The sequence below is a fragment of the Hypomesus nipponensis genome, chromosome 1, assembly GCF_054491055.1.
Source record: "Hypomesus nipponensis isolate SF chromosome 1, ASM5449105v1, whole genome shotgun sequence".
NCBI lineage: Eukaryota > Metazoa > Chordata > Actinopteri > Osmeriformes > Osmeridae > Hypomesus > Hypomesus nipponensis.
The window spans coordinates 3,742,997-3,760,800 of NC_140361.1; the positions used below are offsets into that span (position 1 = coordinate 3,742,997).

Genomic DNA, 17,804 nt, shown 5'->3' on the forward strand with positions numbered 1-17,804 from the left:
AGCGTGGTGTAGTGTCCCCGGCTCTGGGAGAGGAACCAAAGGGCATGCTGTTGCTTTGTTGTGACACGTTCTTGCGCAGAACTGAATGGAAATTGTATCTGTTAAGCTACAAGTACTGGGTGTGATTCAGTTGTTTATTTCATGAGAAGATGCTTTGGCACATGAAACAGCACAACCGCAAAAAGTGATAGAAAGCACTATCTACACGTGGTAAAAAAAAAAAATACATCTCCAAGTTTAATCATTCACTCACCAATGGATCCCATCTACCTCTGTGGACTAGGTTATCACCCTGGAATGTGCCATGTCAAACCAAGTCAAAGCTCGATTCTTTTTTGTTGTGGCTCTGGGTGTTAGTAGTGAGCGGTCCTACTAGTGCTGTTCCAGTTTGGCACGGCTGCAGACAAACTGACTTGAGGGAATTCCCACAAGCGAATTCATAACCTCAACACCTTATAGGGTAAGCAGACAGTGCTCAGTCATGTAAAGTTTTCACAGATGTCTTCTCTGTGTGTTGGAAACAGAGCTTGACTGTCTTCAAGTCTCAATTTGAATGGTATTCTTCTATAAAGCATACATTTTTTTTTTTTTTGCGCACACCAACTCTGCAGAAGGAACACGTTTATTTGGAGGGATAAAAATAAATAAAAAGCAGCATTGTCCCTAAAAAGTACTTCAACAATCAGCCCCCAACTGATGTGATAAATGAATGAATTAAAACCTTTATTGCCCAGAGGGGAATTTGTTCTGCACCATGAGCTTGAAAACAGATACATTCAACACTGCAGACAGGACAGTACAGTGAACATAACATAATCATCAATAAAAAGCCGAGCGAGACAAAAAAAAAAGGAAGAATAAGATAATACAAAATACAACTGAAGGCATCACAGATGTGAGAAATAACTCCCCCGTATCTCAAAGGTCACCGTTGTGTCTATCACCATGGTGTCTATCACCGTGGTGTCTATCACCGTGGTGTCTATCACCGTGGTTGGTGGTTGCTGTGCCTTCACCAGCAGCACATTCTGTGGAGGAGTGTGGAGGGATCAGACACCCATCCTCACCATGCTCCTGGAGGGATCAGACACCCATCCTCACCATGCTCCTGCCCCAGGCCGGGAGGGCCTCTTCATCAGCCTGGACTGGGTCTCCGGGTCAGGCAGGGCAGGTCCTCAAGGTCAGCCTGGACTGGGTCTCCGGGTCAGGCTGGACTGGGTCTCCGGGTCATGCTGGGCCGGGTCTCCGGGTCTGGCTGGACTGGGTCTGGCTGGACTGGGTCTCCAGGTCATGCTGGACTGGGTCTGGCTGGACTGGGTCTCCAGGTCATGCTGGGCTGGGTCTGGCTGGACTGGGTCTCCGGGTCTGGCTGGGCCTCTGCAGAAACGGGAGTGCCATGTTGGGACACTTTCCTCCACTGACAGGCTTGATGTAGTGTGGCTCAGTGGTAGAGAATTTTGACTGCAGATCAAGGGTTCACCCCTCCCTCCCTCCTTCCCTTGCTTTGGATAAAAGCGTCTGCTAAACGAACACATTATTAAGCCTTCAGCTGCACCTCCACCAGCACTATCCAGGCAGGATGAGACCCATCCACGCTCTGGTGCAGATGTCTGCAGGACTAACACACCCTGCATTACCATCCTGGATGGCCTTTTGGGGATTAATAACAACAATGTGTTTACTTAACAGACACTCTCATTCAAAATGACATACTTGATCTGCAGTCAAATGCTCTAACTTAGAGCCATACCCCATCCCTGACTATGAAGTTTGCCATTTCGAACACCTCACCATAGCCTCTGGTAGGATATTCAACAAGGACTACGATACCCATGATGCCATTTTCAGGACTGTGGTATTGATGATAGCAGCTGGCGGACCAAATGTATGGAAAATGGATGTCTGGTTGACCATGTCATAAACTGCTATACTCACAGTGCGAATTATACAATGACAATCGGGGGGGGGGGGGGTCAATTCTTCTCCAGGGCGTGTATCAACCCCCCCAACTTGTTGTTTGTACCTCTTTTTGGGTGTGTGTGTGTGTGTGTGTGGGGGGGGGGGTGCAAGTCTTAATTAGAGGGGGGGGGGGGGCAGACCCCCGGACCCCCGTAATTCGCACCCTGGCTATACTGATGTGGTAACAGTCTCTGAGAACTGAGGAATTTCAAGGGGGATTTCCCTTAAGATGTGCTGTTTGTGAATTTTATCAAACTGAATGTTCAGAAGTTATTAAACCACAATCCTGCATGACAAGGCTTGGCTTCAGATGAGCTACAGTCAATTTCTGAAATGATTCAAATGTTACAATAATAAACAATGACATTCCGATCTTTATCTCACTATCAAAAGAGTTTTAAATCCAGTCTGCCAAAATGATCACAAGTTTGTTGTCGGCATCTAAAATATGGTCGAAAAAGACGGATTATCTAAAACCCTGCCAGTAGTTAAAATCTGACAATAAAGTTCAGGATCTTAATCGGGCTAGATTACGAGTTTGATAACCTGGCTCTCTATTCGCGGTTTCTTATATGCTGTGCTCGGGTTAATTGCTGTTACTGATGTTTTGACACCTTGAAGTTGGTTAGAATTATGTCTGAAAACTTTTAACCTTGGGTGGTAGTAAACAATCTCACACTCTGGTTACAGTGATGTATAGATGGTTGCAGTGAACCAGCGTAGAGGGAAAGCTTTGATCAGCAAAGTCAACACACCGGGAGTCTGTCACAGTGCCTGGACCGAGGGCACGTGAAGTTTTACATTGGAGGGAATTTAATTCGAAGTGGGACGATACTGGCATAAAGCTGACGATTTTTCTAAGAAGCTCATTATTCACGAACCACAGTTTATTTTATTTTGAGATTTAAAAAAACACAGCATCTGAGGGAACAACTAACTGAAGCTAACAAATTACAAGGCAGTCAAATCAACCAGCTGCAACATAAAACCATAGCACACTGTGCATTCCAGCTACAGTACAAACTTACAGCTGTAACAGCTGGGTTGTTTTGAAGCGGGTTACTGTCAGAAGACAATAGATTTCCTGTTATTTCCTGACAGGCGCCCAAGGTGGTCAGCCTCTCCCAGGCCATCAGGCCCCCACAATCAGGCTGTTCAGGACACATGGGGAACGAAAGCACCGTCACAGCTCTTAGCAACCGTATCCATCAAAGTGAAAACATATTATACTTTAAGTATAATTACAAAGTATGAGTCCAAACATAGGCTCCTTACATATAGGTATAGTGAAGTCGTCAATTGCGGATTATGAGTTGTGAATTTGGAGAAAAAGAGAAATATAATGGAAATGAATTAACCTCTCATTTAATACGTTTAAATTAGATTAAGTATTCCCTTTGTCTGCTTGGGCAAACTGGCAAATCGGGACTTTCCACCACGGCTAAAGCTAAACTCGTTAATCAACCGCTAAAGCAACGTCTTACCCGCTGTCACTTTTCAATGATTCATTCCTCTCAGGAGAAAAATCTGTTCCCTGAAGCTTGGATTTCACCATTGACTAATTCAAAGGCAATTTGTAGATGTTGCCTTGTCATGTATTATGACGTTTTGTACAGATTGTGAATGATCATGGCCCATTTCGACGTTTTGTTTACACAACGCGCAGTCATCCCAGGCTTCTGCGTGCTTAAAGGCTCTCACTCAATGTGTGCACATCATCTGTAACATGTAGCCTAATGTAAAACTGACATATAATATGAAAGTATATTAACAAGAAGCAATTAAATACTTAATTACATATTCTAATCATTTCTTTAATCACAACGCAAAAATGTATCTAGAAAAAATTCTGGCATCAACAGCTCAAATGTGTTCTTCCAGACAATTCTGTTTTTTTTTTTTTTTTTTCAAAAAAGTATTCACTCCCGAAAAAAAAGAAAATAACGTTAAAAAAAATCTGTATATAAACACATCGAGATCTAAAGAGTTCAAATGCATTTCTCCAACTACTTGGAACAGATGTTAGTCTAACCATAAAAATGTTAAACAGTATCACTTAATGTCAGAAAAGCATTTCAGATGTGTCTCTTTCAGCTCTTGAAGTAAAGGCAAGGAAAAGATTATATCGATTTTTTGTCTGCATCGTGGGTTAAGCCATGTAATTTGTAACAAAGACAAAACAAGAAATCTGAAGCTTATTGTTCCTGAAGCATTTTTCCTTGTTTCACCACCAAGTTCATAATCTTATAAAACTATGGTCTGTATTCATGTGTACTCAAAAAAAAAAACTCTCACTTTAACTCAATTGATGTCAAAATAATATATCACACCATCCAACCTGTTTCAAAGGCTGTCCGCTTGGTGGTTTCATGCTGTCTGGAGGAGCAGGGAGCTGAAGGAGGAATGTCTGTTAGTGGGAGAAAGCCTGGAGGTCAGGAAACAAGCTTTTTTCTTTCTCACTTCACTTGACCCTAATATGTAAAATGAAAGGACCTGGGGGGCAGGAGGTTCTTTCCAGGGTAACACCACAGCTGCATGTGTGTGGTCTGACTGGCCACAGGTTCCAAGGCTGGGAAGTCATGTCGAGGACCTGCAGATCTTGTTGGGTCGTGTCCAATGGTGACATTGTGAAGGATCAACGAGGATCAAGATCATGGAGAGAGCTTTGATGAGGATCTGATCTTGACAGGTCTGTGTAGAAGTGTTCAAGTCTGAGGGAGTCTCTTAACTCTCTTGAGGGGAAAAAACCACAGGGTTCCCCCCCCTCCCCTTATTCTCCATCACATGAAGAAAACTAATAACTTGTGGACAATTGCCAGGTAGAGCTTATAGGGAAGGTGATGTCATGTTTATACAATATGGGGATATTTCACCTTCCTGTCAAAGCAGCAACTCACCTGTGTTTATCCAATCCCCAAAGAATCCTTTTCTGAGAACAGAGGTGGAGACAACGATTGGCCTGTGACAGACGGCAGGTCTTCAGGCTGCCAGCCAATTGGAAGGTGGCTGCCTCTGACAGAGGGAGGGCCATCCGGCAGCAAGCCTATCAAAATGAGGCTGCCTGTGACAGGGGGGCGGGTCCTCCGGCTGCTGGCCTATCAGAACTGAGGTGTCAGTCTGGTCAGAGGCTCAGGCATCAGGAGGCCAGATCTGATTGGTCAGTCTGTGGACTGGGCTGAACTGAGTGGGCATCGTCCCGAGAGTCCCACAGAGTCCCTGCTGAACCTGGCTCACGAGGGACAGTTCACAGATGAAGCACCCGACCATACTCACTGTGTGACCATGCATATGTGTGTGTGTGTGTGTGCGGGGGCACGAGCACAAACAGCGCCTTTTCTTTTGCCAGGCTGACAAAAGTCCTCGAGTCACCACCATCCCAACGTCCTTCAACAGACCTGTATTTGTAGAACCACCTCCGATTGGCCAGGAGAGCAGCTGGGGGAGACGGCCACCTTCCCCACCGCGTCTGAGTAAACCCTGACAGCCCCGACCGGTCGCTTGGACCGGTTTGTCCCGGGGAGGAGAGAGAGAGGGCGTAGAGGGCCTGGCCTGCCCTGAATGGCTGCATGTTCGCAAGCGAGAGAAAGCAAGTGAAAGGGGTCAGAGGTGTTGCATTGCTCAGTCATGTTCTCATCAGGCTCGCTGCAGGCGGCCCATGCCAAGTCGAAGTCATGCTTTATGTAACACAAGGAGGAGGAGTGCTCTGCTCTGCTCAGAATCAAATCCGCCTTTGTTTAACAAAACACCCGCTAATCTGTGACGTCAGACTATCTTCGACTATTTTCGATGGAATCAGCTGGCTGTCAGGTAAACTCAGACGCCCAAATGTTTTGACAGATTCCAAGGTTACTGAAATATTTTGATGAAAGTTGGAACAAAAATATTTTGATAAGGAAAACCCTGGAAGATAATATTAATGACACATTGTTGAGCTGATCTTTCATGGGTGTGATGGTATGTAGAACAAGGTAGGGATGAGCACTGTGGCAATTTTAGGCTTTTAAAGATCAATCTTGATCCTCAAACACAAATTTGATTACAACCCCTTAGCAACATATATCAGCCATTAGGTAACACACACCGTTACCAGATAAAACATTTGACAGAAAGACGTGCTTGTCTGAGACGGGATTTCCTGTGTAATGGGCTGTGAGGTGAAATTGCGTAACTTTATATACATACGTACGTATATAGTTTAATCTCTTGATCGTGCTGTTCAAATACACCATCAAGAGACAGAGAAAACTGGTTTCTAGGTTTCCATGCAGCTGAAAAGCTCCCAAACAGCTCTAACGTTCACAACAACCCATATTCTTGTGTGGCCAGCATGAGTAAAACATTGAAGAATCCTTTTTAGGTGTCCTTTTAGTCAATCAGTGAGCATGTGCCGTATATCTTTGAAATTGCCTTTTGGTGGGGATCCTCTCTCAGCAGTGCGTTGAGAGGCCTCATATATAACGAACTGTACGCAACATAACAAGGCTTCCAGAGGCTTCCCTTTGAACAATGAAGACAGATGGGATCCCGTGCTTCCCCAATGGGAAGCAGCTATTTGTTGGGCAAGGATGTGTTTCAAGGATAAACATTGGGTGATAAAGATACCAGATAGCAAGAATGATGTCTCTCTAAAAGCAACATAAAGCATTAAGGATTTAAGTGGATCGTTTAGGTCTTGATGGACAGAAAAAGGACAACTCTAAAGAAGAAGTATCGTGTTGCACACAGCCTTGGACTTATTGATGGTTGGAATCATGCCCGGCAGTGAACTTCTTGTTGTTGTACATTTATGTGGATTTTGTTGTTGTTTTGACCATCTGCTTGATTTGGGGGAATTGAAAGAGCTGTCTTAAATCTAAGTGTATCTGCATGCAAACAGAAAAAACGGATCCTTGGTCTCTCTGAAACGCAGATGTGGAGAGGGTAAGATATAGATTGGGATGCTTGCCCTCATTAGCATACATTTGAAAAGTGTTTCTGTGAATCCGGGGCTGAACGTTTGGTGCCATGCCTTGGCCCAGACCATGCTTGAAACATCATGGGATTTAAATTTAAAAGCCTTCAACACCCTTTTCAATTACATAAATGTGAAATGTTTTTTTACAGAGAGACTCCTCTCATATAAAATGTCTGTCTTTTTTTTGCAACTCCCTGGGTTCTTCCCTGATTCTTCAGAACGTTGCTTTGGTACACAGCAGCTTTTGTGTGCATTGTACTGGATCAGTGAGCAGGGGAAGCTCATTCTCTCTCCTCTTTCCAGTTCTCCTTTTAGCTTGTGTTGCATTCTCCTCGCTACCTCATGTATGGAACCTTTTCAGAAACTAAAGTGTTGTTCCTTTGTGGAAAAACACAGCCTCCACAACCTCACTGCTTGGCCCCAGTGTGTTCAGCATGAAATTCTAACATACAGAAATATATGAAGGAGACGGCTGCACATAATGCTTTTGAACCCTGCATACAGTACAGCATATGTCTTAACGTTTTATTTTCTTTTAACAATATTGAACCACTACTTGAAGATCCACACTGGATACTCTGTTTCCATCCACCATTTAAAGGAGGTTTAGCATTCTGACCCAGACAGCCATAGCAGAAAAGCAGGCACATCTTGCAGACATTAAAGCCTGTTTCTCACAGGTCTGGGATTGTAGGACTTGTAAACACATAACTAGATATCTAAAACTCAAGGGGGAGGTTCCCCTAGTGCTTCCTGCATGATGGGTGGAAACAACTAATCTTGTTTGTCATGGATTAGCGCAGGGGTCAAAGTCTCCTAAGTCGCCATTCCAGCTTTAGTTAATTTGGAGACCCCATCATCACTGCCCGTTGTTATCCAGTTGATGTCGTCTGTCAGATCCTCCCACCAGGACAGAACGTGATTAAAAGCGAATGTTTCGGACACTAAGGTGAACACCCATTTGTTTTGCTCGATGAAATCATGTGCCTCCCTTCGGGGTCTGAGAACGTGCCTGCGGTGCTGTGATACACGTGCTGCAGCGATGATGTCAAAAGGTATGTGTAATGTCACTGTCAAAGCAGGGGCTATGCCCGTCGACTCTGGTTCTCCACCCAGGATCTCTCCACCCGGCGGCCTCCGCCCCGCCCTCGAACCGTTCTCACCGCGCCGTGGGGCCACGCGCCGCTCCTAATGTCCTCCTGAAGTAGACGACGCCACCATCCAGGGCCTCATTTCCAACCACGATGAGACCGTCTGCACAGAGAGGGAGGTCAACCACCTCTCATCTCAACGTCAGCAAGACTAAGGCGATGATCGACTTCAGGAAGTGACTGGGGGGAGGGGGGGGGGGTCATGCCTCGATTAGGCTGAAGTAGAAGGAGTGTCCTGCTTCAAGTTCCACTGTGTTGATCAGTGATGACCTCTCTTGGTCCAGGCAACACGACAAGGCAGTAAAAACGGCCCAAAAGCGTCTGCACATCCTGAGGAGCGAATCATTGGCTTCCTCCTCCCCTCTGTGTGTTGCATCTACCAAACAGACAATGCCTTAGGAAAGCATGGAGAATCACAAAAGTTCTAAGTGACACTATATTTAAATTCTACAGTTGGGACTATGTTGGAAAACATTAGGTCCATATTGGTATATGTCAGTACAGTTTTGTCAAGTATGATCACGTAACAAACCACACATGACTGTTCCTTAAATAACAATATGATATAATATAATAATATCTGCTTGAAGATCACTGAAGTTAACCATATAGAAGGCTACTCATGTCAGAGGTGTCTGAGGATGGCCAATCTGCCCGGCGACAGATCCTCGCTGGCTGGAACTAGCTGCAAACCTGCAGTATCAAGCTCCAGGCCTAAATAACATTGGCTATCTGCTCTTAAACTCCTCTGTATCCACTCTCCCAAAACCACACCTCGCTAGCCCTCATATGTGTACCCACACACGCAACCATACACACAAACACACACGCGTGCACCCATGTGCCCATACACACACACACACACGTGCACACGACCACACACACACACAAACACACAGCCTTTCTTGGCTCTTTAGCTCCTTGTAAGACACTGGCTGTGATTGATCGTCGGGAAATAGCAGTAATGTATCCTGACTGGAATGCCATTACAGGGAGATTCACACACCCCTACAAAATACCAGAACACCACTGAGACGAAGCGTCAGAGACAGACTTGAAAAACGCCTGGAATTTACATTAATTCATGTTTAAAAGCACAGGGAGGAATTATTGCTCACTGTTTAGAGAAAAGCGTTCCACAAATGAATTGCGTTGCTTTTTTCCCCCTTCCCTGCTCGACTCCCGGCTCCTCTTAGAGGGCTACAAAGCAAACACTGTCTTTCATAAACAAGCTTTTAGGCCCGTCCTCTTCGCCCTGTCCGTCTCATAAAGATGAAGAAGATTCACGGGCCGCTAGGTTGCTTGAGAGAGCAAGGTAAGTGTCGAGCTGTGTTGTAGTCACCTGGGCGGGTGTAACTCTGGTAGAACGTTTGCCTCCAGATCAAGAGATCTAGAGATCCTAGACTTCAACTCCCCCCCCCCCCACCCTGTCCATACACCTCACTTTGGATAAAAGCATCTGCTAAGTCGATAAATTATTATTATTACTGGAAACTATAGAAAAGTCTACTGATGTAAGCAAAGGAGCATCAAAGCCCCTCAAACACACCAGCCGGTCACTGCTTGCTCCTGTCCCCTGCTGGCTAACCCAAACTACAACTCGTGGGAGTCAGGTGGCTGAACGGTGAGGGATCTGGTAGGGATCAGATTACCGGGCTGGTAATCTGAAGGTTGCCAGATCGATTCCCGGCCGAGCCAAATAAAGTTGTGTCCTTGGGCAAGACACTTCACCCTACATGCCTCGGGGGGAAAGTACCTGTACTTACTGTAAGTCGCTCTGGATAAGAGCATCTGCTAAATGTAAATGTAAATCATGTCAGTTAAGGTGCAGCCTTGTTCACACTGCCCAGACTGCCCAGTCAAATCATTAGCACAGTTCACTCCAAACGTGTGGGCCGTGAGTGCATATCATGTGATCGTCACATGGGCGGGGAGTAGTCCAGAGAGGGCACACTGATTGGATGACAATCCCCGGATAAAAACAGGCCCTCTCCTTATTGGTTCCTGCCCCAGTCACCGTTTCTCCTTCATTAGCATAGTTCCCTTTGTCTTCCATGTCTGACTGACCTCTATTGTTTACTCTATACCATGCATACCTCGATTGCCTCTCACATTGAGAATGAATGGAGGTTTTAGCCTTGTGGACACTGGCCTAGAATCCGACAGCTCCCAACGCCAGCCAGCGAGGTATTCCCACCAAACTCACAAAGGCCCTCCTCACTGACCCTGGGGTTTGGCTGATTGTCATGCTGGTGTGTCTCAGTAACAAGAGATGATTTCATCTGTTTAGCTCAATTGTTTTGTTTTTTTTTACTCTGAAGACTTTCCGAACACGGGTTATGCAATGTCGCCTCAAACGGAATGGTGCACACTGTCCAAAAGCGTTTCCAGGGACAGAGACAGGGATGAAGGGGGTGTGTCCTACCACACAGTTCTGGTAACCGGAGTGCAGATCTGTTGTTGATTAGAACCCTGGGCCTGGTGTTGATTGTGACGTCATGATGACAGTGATGTCACAGAGGCCCCAGAGCCTTGCAGGTCCGCTTGCGTTCGACTCCGACAAGACGCTGAGTCACCAAACACTGCCTGTGGGTGGCACGAGTATCGATTTCCGTCCTTCCCCAAACCTTCGTCTGTTCCCACACCGGGCGACCTCGAGCGAGATGTAATGACATCAGCCGTGCAACGTGCCTGGCAGGGAGGAGCAATGCTGATACTCCTGTGAAGCCACTGTTTGCCACCAAGTGGCAACACGACAACAGGGCTACCTCAGTCACAGCCTGACCTCACGGGTCAGTCATGTCAAACAGTCCCTCTTCGAACAGCCCCTTAGCAGGTTCTCAGTTTTCCACTGCTCAGACTTGTGGTGTGTGTGTGTGTGTGTAATGCATGGGACTGTTGTAACTGACACTGTGTGTGAAGTGTGTGTGTGTGTGAAGTGTGTGTGTGCCTCCAGCTCATGCTCCAGGCGGAGGAAGTAGATACGAAAGCGAGCGCATAGGTATTTGTGTGTTTTCTTGAACCATACAGCACATTCATCCTGCCAGGTATGGATCCACACATGTCTGACAGGCAAGATGGAACACGCTCCAAGCAATCGATCATCACCAGACGATTGATATGTCAGTTAAACAAGAAAAGTGAACAAACGGTTTAAAGAGTGAATCTCCACGGTGAATGTTTTCCCACAGGATAACAAGATGTGAGTATGTGAGACTCATTAGTTCATTTCTAATGCACTGCACAATACAGGGCTGACCTCAGGCTAGTTAGTCCATACAACCAGTGCATCAAGCCACCCATCCATTGCCACCTACTGGTGGGTTACATGTCTCTTGAAAATACAGGAATTTTAGGGCAAAATGGAAATGGCACATCAGATACAATCAAATATTTCTTATTTTTTCTTCAGAAAACAGTGACCTTCAAGTACCAGAAACCAACAAGTACCAATTCTGCGTCATTTTGTTCATAAGAATTGTAGGAATGCTACCTCCCCCCCCCCCCGCCTCCATGTACAACACCAAACCTCAGTTGGAACAATTTCCCCCCCCCCAAAAAAATTAATTGTTTTACCGTTATGAGGTTAAGCAGCAGAGAAATTGATTTAGTACCCGACTATACTATCTCCAATTAGCTCTGTATACAAGTGTGCATGCGTCTGGAACACGTCGTATATTAAAGTGAGTGGGAGAGATTTGGCCTAGAGAGCCATGCATGAAATATGACAGAATATAGCTCACTTATGAAGGTCTTTTCATGTTGGGTGTAAATCACATATCCTTCCCCGGGTCCTCTACAAGGAGTGTGTCCACTCTAGTCTGCTGGTGATCACCAATCACCACTAATGATGAGAGCTGTCCTGTGTGATTCACAGCCAGAGTATTTAGGTTGCATCCGAAAACCCATACTACTATTTCAAATCATATAATTAATATTTGAAAAAATATTTGTTACGTCCCAATACATAGCAAATGCATGAGGCCAAAAATATCCAGGATGTCTTGGTGAAAAAAAACAAAAAACAAAACAAAACATGGCTTCCGATTTTAATGTGATGATTCTTGAGGATTTTGAACAGCGGAGAGGTTCTCCTAGGACAGCGGTGTCAGTCCTCAGAACCCCTCAGCCAAGGCTACGCAGCCCCCTGGACTGTTACAACGTGTGTTTGAAGAACATTATCTCCACAAAGCTCACCCCTATCTCTGGACCTAATTGCTTAAACACTGACAGTTCCTTACATCCCTGAAACCTGTCTCTCCTATGCCTTTGATATGATAAAGCCTATCTCTGCTTCCTCTACGCTCCTCACTCACTTATCTACAGTATGAGTTATGGTGCTAAATGTGAAAATCAATACGTTAGCGCAAACACGCTAAGTTTCACATGAGGAAACGGTGGTTGTCTGTCAGAATCTCTTACAAAATCAAATGTCAAACTCATTCTGAGAATCCCTCAAATAAAATGTTACAATAAAAATCTACACATAAGACAAATCTTTCATGTATTTGCTTTCAAAGTACTAATTTACTATTAACTGTAAAACTGTTTTTTTCTTGGTCTAATTACCCATGAGAGTAAATCCCTGAGACCTGAAGGAAGGGCAGCCTGGCTGAAGGAAACATTTAAAATCTTCACCACATGGAGCCCAGTTATCCACCAATCAGCTCCAAACAGGTGACGTCAAAGGAGAGCCCCTATACTTGATGGGAGATAACTTCAGGAGAAAAAAAACCCTTTCCCTTTCCACTAAATGTCCCCACTTGTTGTCTCCCCCCCCCCCCCACCCCCTCTTCTCCTCCCCCTCCTCCTCCCTCCTGATCTTTCCTAATGAGAACTAAGGGTCATTCTAATGATGAAGAGGAAACACCGCGCTGATCAGAGGGCTAATCTGAGAGGAATGGCCCTCCATCAAATGACCTCATCCCTGTGGTCATGCTGTTGCTCCGGCCAGAGGCACTCATGTAGGGGCATGGGGGATTTGAGGGGCTAATTCTATAAGTGTGTGTGTGTGTGTGTGTGTGTGTAAGAATTTGTGTGTACGTATGTAAGTGTGTGTGGGTGTGTGTGTGTAAGAAAGTATGTGTAAGAATTTGTGTGTATGAATGTGTGTGTCTGAGAATATATGTGTGTGTGTGTGTGTGTAAGACTGTGTGTGTGTGTGTGTGTGTGTGTGTAAGACTGTGTAGGGGATGCATGGTGATCAGGAGAGGTGAAACTTGAAGCGTGATCCCATCTTGGATATAGATTTGAAGAGTTCCCTCTCTCCGTGTTAGTGTTTGTGTAACACACAATGACACTGCGCCATGCAAGACAACCTAAATCATTCAGTACAATATGTTTGTAACATTAACATTTTTTTTATAGAAATCCCTGTCACTGACCCTAAACTAAAAAGAAAACTCCTGAAAGAACCCCTTGTCCAACTATTTCGCCTGGAACTGCCTCTTCTCTAGCCCTGCTCCTTTAATCACATCAAAACTTTGATCCACCCACCTATCACAAAAATGAAAGGCTCTTGACTCACAGATTCTCCATTAGCTTGTAAACCACTGTGGTGCACTGGATGTCCTCCGCCATTACTGCTGAGCCAAGCAGCCGGGCACACACTGAACAAAGATACATCCCGTGATAGCTTTCAACTTTACCTTGGTTACACTTTTTAATGAGCCTCCGTCCCTATTTGTTGTCCTGCTTTGAAACAACCTGGACAGACTTGAAAGTTGAACAGGCACAGCAGTGCTGCGCAGTGATCTGCAACAGGCTACTTTGTTGCCGAGAGTCGATCCTGAGAAACGGAGGGCTCGAGGAACAAGGTCGATGTTGCACCTCCGTGCCCCCTGTGTTTCCACATCTCAACACACAGAACAAACAGATTTGTGAGCGGCCAAATCTATATCCCCCTTAATCTCCAAAGCTACCATCATAGCACAGGAAGCCCCCCAATCAACCCCCCCCAATCCCCCCCCCCAGGCCAAGGGTGAGCACGCAGAGGCACACCTCTGCCTGTGAAGAGCAAACAGAGAGAGAGGGGGGGGGGGGGTCTGGACGTTACAAAGCCAGCGCCTGCACTCAGGGTTCGTAAAAGTAAACAATAGCGCCAGCCATCCCAGAATGGATGGCACCATTCCCTTTCATACAGTACGTAGATGTCAAACAGTTGTGGAACTAGGCGGCCAGATTACCAGAGATTTGCAACACCCCAGGATTACCCAAGAATGCCCAGCTTTAATCTCCCACCACTTAGCCTTTGATTCTCTGTAATTATTTAAAGCAGCAGTTTTCTTTTAAAGGACAGAACTCTGATAAACGGCCTTAACGATTTCTTAATTTTTGCACAGGCCGACTAAGTGCTTGTAGCTTAGTGCATGCAGTGGGAGAGTGGTCAGGTCAACTCAGACTCAGTCCCATAACCTGCTAATACACCGACAAGATTTATTTGACAACACGCTCCTATCAATCGTCTGCTATATTTTACTCCACAGCCTTTCCTCCTCTCCTTCGTGTGTGACGTTCCCGTACCACAAATAAATCACGTTGATTAAGCTGACTTCCTCAAAGAGAATTACAAAAGTGACACCATCTTACCCAGAGTGTGTCTGAGCCACATGAACACTAAGATTCATGGGAGTTTTTGGCGAATGGACCTGAAGTTCCGGAATCTCTCCGCAGTTGCATGCTACGGAAGGAGATACTGAGGAAAGATGAAAGGGTTGCCTGCATGTTGGTTCCAGAGAAGAAGATGAGACAGAGAGAAAACAGTCTCCAAAACAATTTCATTATTGACACAGTAAGTGCAGGCAATGAGGGTCTCTTTTTTGAACCCCATCAAAGTTCTTCACGGGAGGCAAGAAGGAACATAAGGTGCCAGGGTAAGCCAACGACTCCATGGCATCAAAGGCTATCATTATCTCTTATGAAACCTGAAAAACATTCTTGGGGCATCTTGGTGAGCTGCCCGCTTTGATGTGCATTTATCTCGACGGTGCAGGGCAGCGATGCTGGGACAGGGGAGCCTCCCTAGTCTGTGGGGACAGTCTGGGCGACAGGGTTGAGCCTGCATGTTGCCTGCTGGATTCAGCCGGTGCTCCCTCCGGTCCTGCACACCGCTGTTTTCCCTTCGCCCCTATGCTCTTAAAAGCCCATGAAGATACGATGTCTGTGAGATAACTGAGGAGGGCATCTCCATGTACAGCAGAGTTACAGTTAAGAAAAAGGGGGGGGGGGGGGAGCGAAGTGTGGATGATGTTTTCAAGAGCTTCCATCGCACACAAAGATGAGAGAGTGAGAGATGACGGGAACCTCCAGTTATGAAGTTAAAGTGTTGAGGTCTTCTTAGGCGCACTGTCATCGCATTTAACTCCTGTCGCCTGACACCTGTTTGACCATCAACAGCAGCTTGCGCTACACGATCACTGAGACGCCCCGCACCAGGGAGATGGCCTGGGAGCATGCCCGAAAATTCACACCAGTACAGACCGTTATCAATCACTACAAACCAGGTGAACGTAAGGATCCTCCAGTCACAGAACAGAAGACGAGCCTATGGCCATCATCTCCTCTAGCCACACCATTCCAAAAAGAGCACAAAGATCCGGGTTCAAAAACCTCCTCTGCTGCACATCGCAGCTCCACCAACAGAAGCCTGCACGGTTTACATGCGGACTGTTTCCCTCCAGGGACAGAGGCCTAAGGGCTTGCACTACACCGTCCGTTCTGCCCCAGCATTTTCTAACAGGCCAGGCTGCGCTGCCTTGGAGCTTTGCCCAGAGGGCTTTCGCCATTACCTTGCCACTTGGCAGCCAATTGCTGAAGCAGCACAGACAAAAGCCGCTGCCCACCCCTGCATGCTCTGATTGCTCCGAGAGGGGGGACGAGGCAAAAGTCTGTGTGCCCAGGACGTGGGCCTCCTGGTTGGCATGGCGGAGCGGAGATTCCCACCATGGGTTTGTTGTTTGGTTGCTCTTGGCACAGGCTGTCCAGGACCGGGGAAAACATGGCTTTCATCAACTCTCTATTCAAATGGAACTGAAAATAAAATAACGCAGCTCATGGTCCAAAAAAATAAAAAAAGGTGTAGCCAATCCTATCTCTTCAGATAAAGGTGGAACGGTCCTGATTACTTTGGTATTGGCGTTTGCATGGTCTATATCCAAGGCTTAGTCTTTCTGACTGTGGGGAGTTAGCGTGTGCAATGCTAGCCTGTGTATGGCCTTTACTGATGGTTGCTTTGTACTGATATTAGAACATGTATTACATGTTGCAACCTCCCTGCAGCCTGTCAGGTGTTTTAATCAGATGAACTCTTAATTTCAAAGTGGGGGAAGTCAAGAGGATTTACAGACTGTCCGAGAAAAAAGGGCTCCTTTGTCCTTGTCCTGTGAAGTAATGAGAAGAAATGAAAGGCTTCGTCTCTCTCTCTCTTTCTCTCTGTCTCTCATTCTCTCCTTGCTGGTGTTTTGCCCTACTCTGATCTTCCAGCGCGTCAGGGCCCTGGGGATATTTAGATATTGCGTGGAGTCAAAGCTCTGTCAATCAGATAAGCAGTGACCTTGCAGGCCTGCAGATAAGACCTACACACAGCAAGAGGAAATGGCAGCAGGGGCACAAGGCCTGACTATGAAGGTTCAGTGAAGCGAGGCTGATCACCACGGCTCTTCAACTGCAGGCTGCCAAGAGTGAAGTATCGCTTGTCCTGTTTCCATCTCCCACTTTAGATTGACTGGATCTTATCTGGATCTGGTGGATACAGCATGACTTTCTCTCTCTTCCTCTCTCCCTCTCTTTCTCCCTCCTCTTCCTTTCTTCCCTTCTTTCTCTGTCTCTCTCTTTCCTCCTTCTCTCCTCTCTCTCTCTCTCTCTCTCTCTCTCTCTCTCTCTCTCTCTTTCTAAGCATCTGTCTCAGAAACCCCTCCAGCAGTGTTTTCAAAGTTCTTCCACTTTACAGCAGACAGCATTAATGTAACCCTACCAATAGCATGGCAAACATGCACACCTGCATTACATAACATTCAGGAGCAGTAAAGTGTTTATTTTATTTAAGGAATTCGATATTCATACACTACATGAAAACGCTCCAGTTTTAATTCTACTAGATGCATGTTGAAAAGGAAATTGATTTAAAATTAAATTAAATATCGTCAAATATTCTCAGTACAACAGCTCAAAATACAGCGTTTGTCCTTATAAACATCCTCCAAATTACTGAGCTAAATTTACTCTGTTTCACGCAAAGTTGCCCCTCCGTCCCCCCCGTTCCTCCGTCCCCCCGTCTCATCGAACAGGCTATTGCTGTACTGAATTGCAAGCTTGTAGTGCCATCTACAGGGCAGCTACGGTACTTAACTAGATACGATATTATGGGTGATTCAATCAAGACTAACATGTTACAAGAACACAGGGGTGATCGATGTATCGTTTCATCGTCACATCGTTTTGTCATTGAATCATTTTATGATTTAATTTGAAGAGGAAAATTACAATGCGTTTTTCAACCTATGATCCGACTCAATTTCCTACACAACGCTCAGGTAATTCACCCGTTGACTGAAATAAATATATAAAGCGTTATTTGATTATACTGTATGGCAATTTGACAACATTTGAACTCGCACTTTGAACTATATAGAATGTATGTGAGCATTTTCTGAAACAAGTTTACACAACCGGGAGAGCAGTCTGTTATTACGAGTGATATCGTCTTGAAATTAAGAGCGCGCTGTATTTTGAGCACGCCCTCT

General features: G+C 45.7%; 1 long non-coding RNA gene across 1 annotated transcript; it reads right to left on the bottom strand.

The window, feature by feature from the left end:
• Positions 1 to 704: 704 nt before the first annotated feature.
• LOC146301887 (uncharacterized) lies at positions 705 to 3,629 on the bottom strand. Its single transcript, XR_014757047.1, has 2 exons — positions 3,444 to 3,629; positions 705 to 1,377 (listed from the first exon to the last, which is right to left on the bottom strand). It is a non-coding gene; the product is annotated as an uncharacterized LOC146301887 (long non-coding RNA).
• Between the last annotated feature and the right edge of the window lie 14,175 nt (positions 3,630 to 17,804).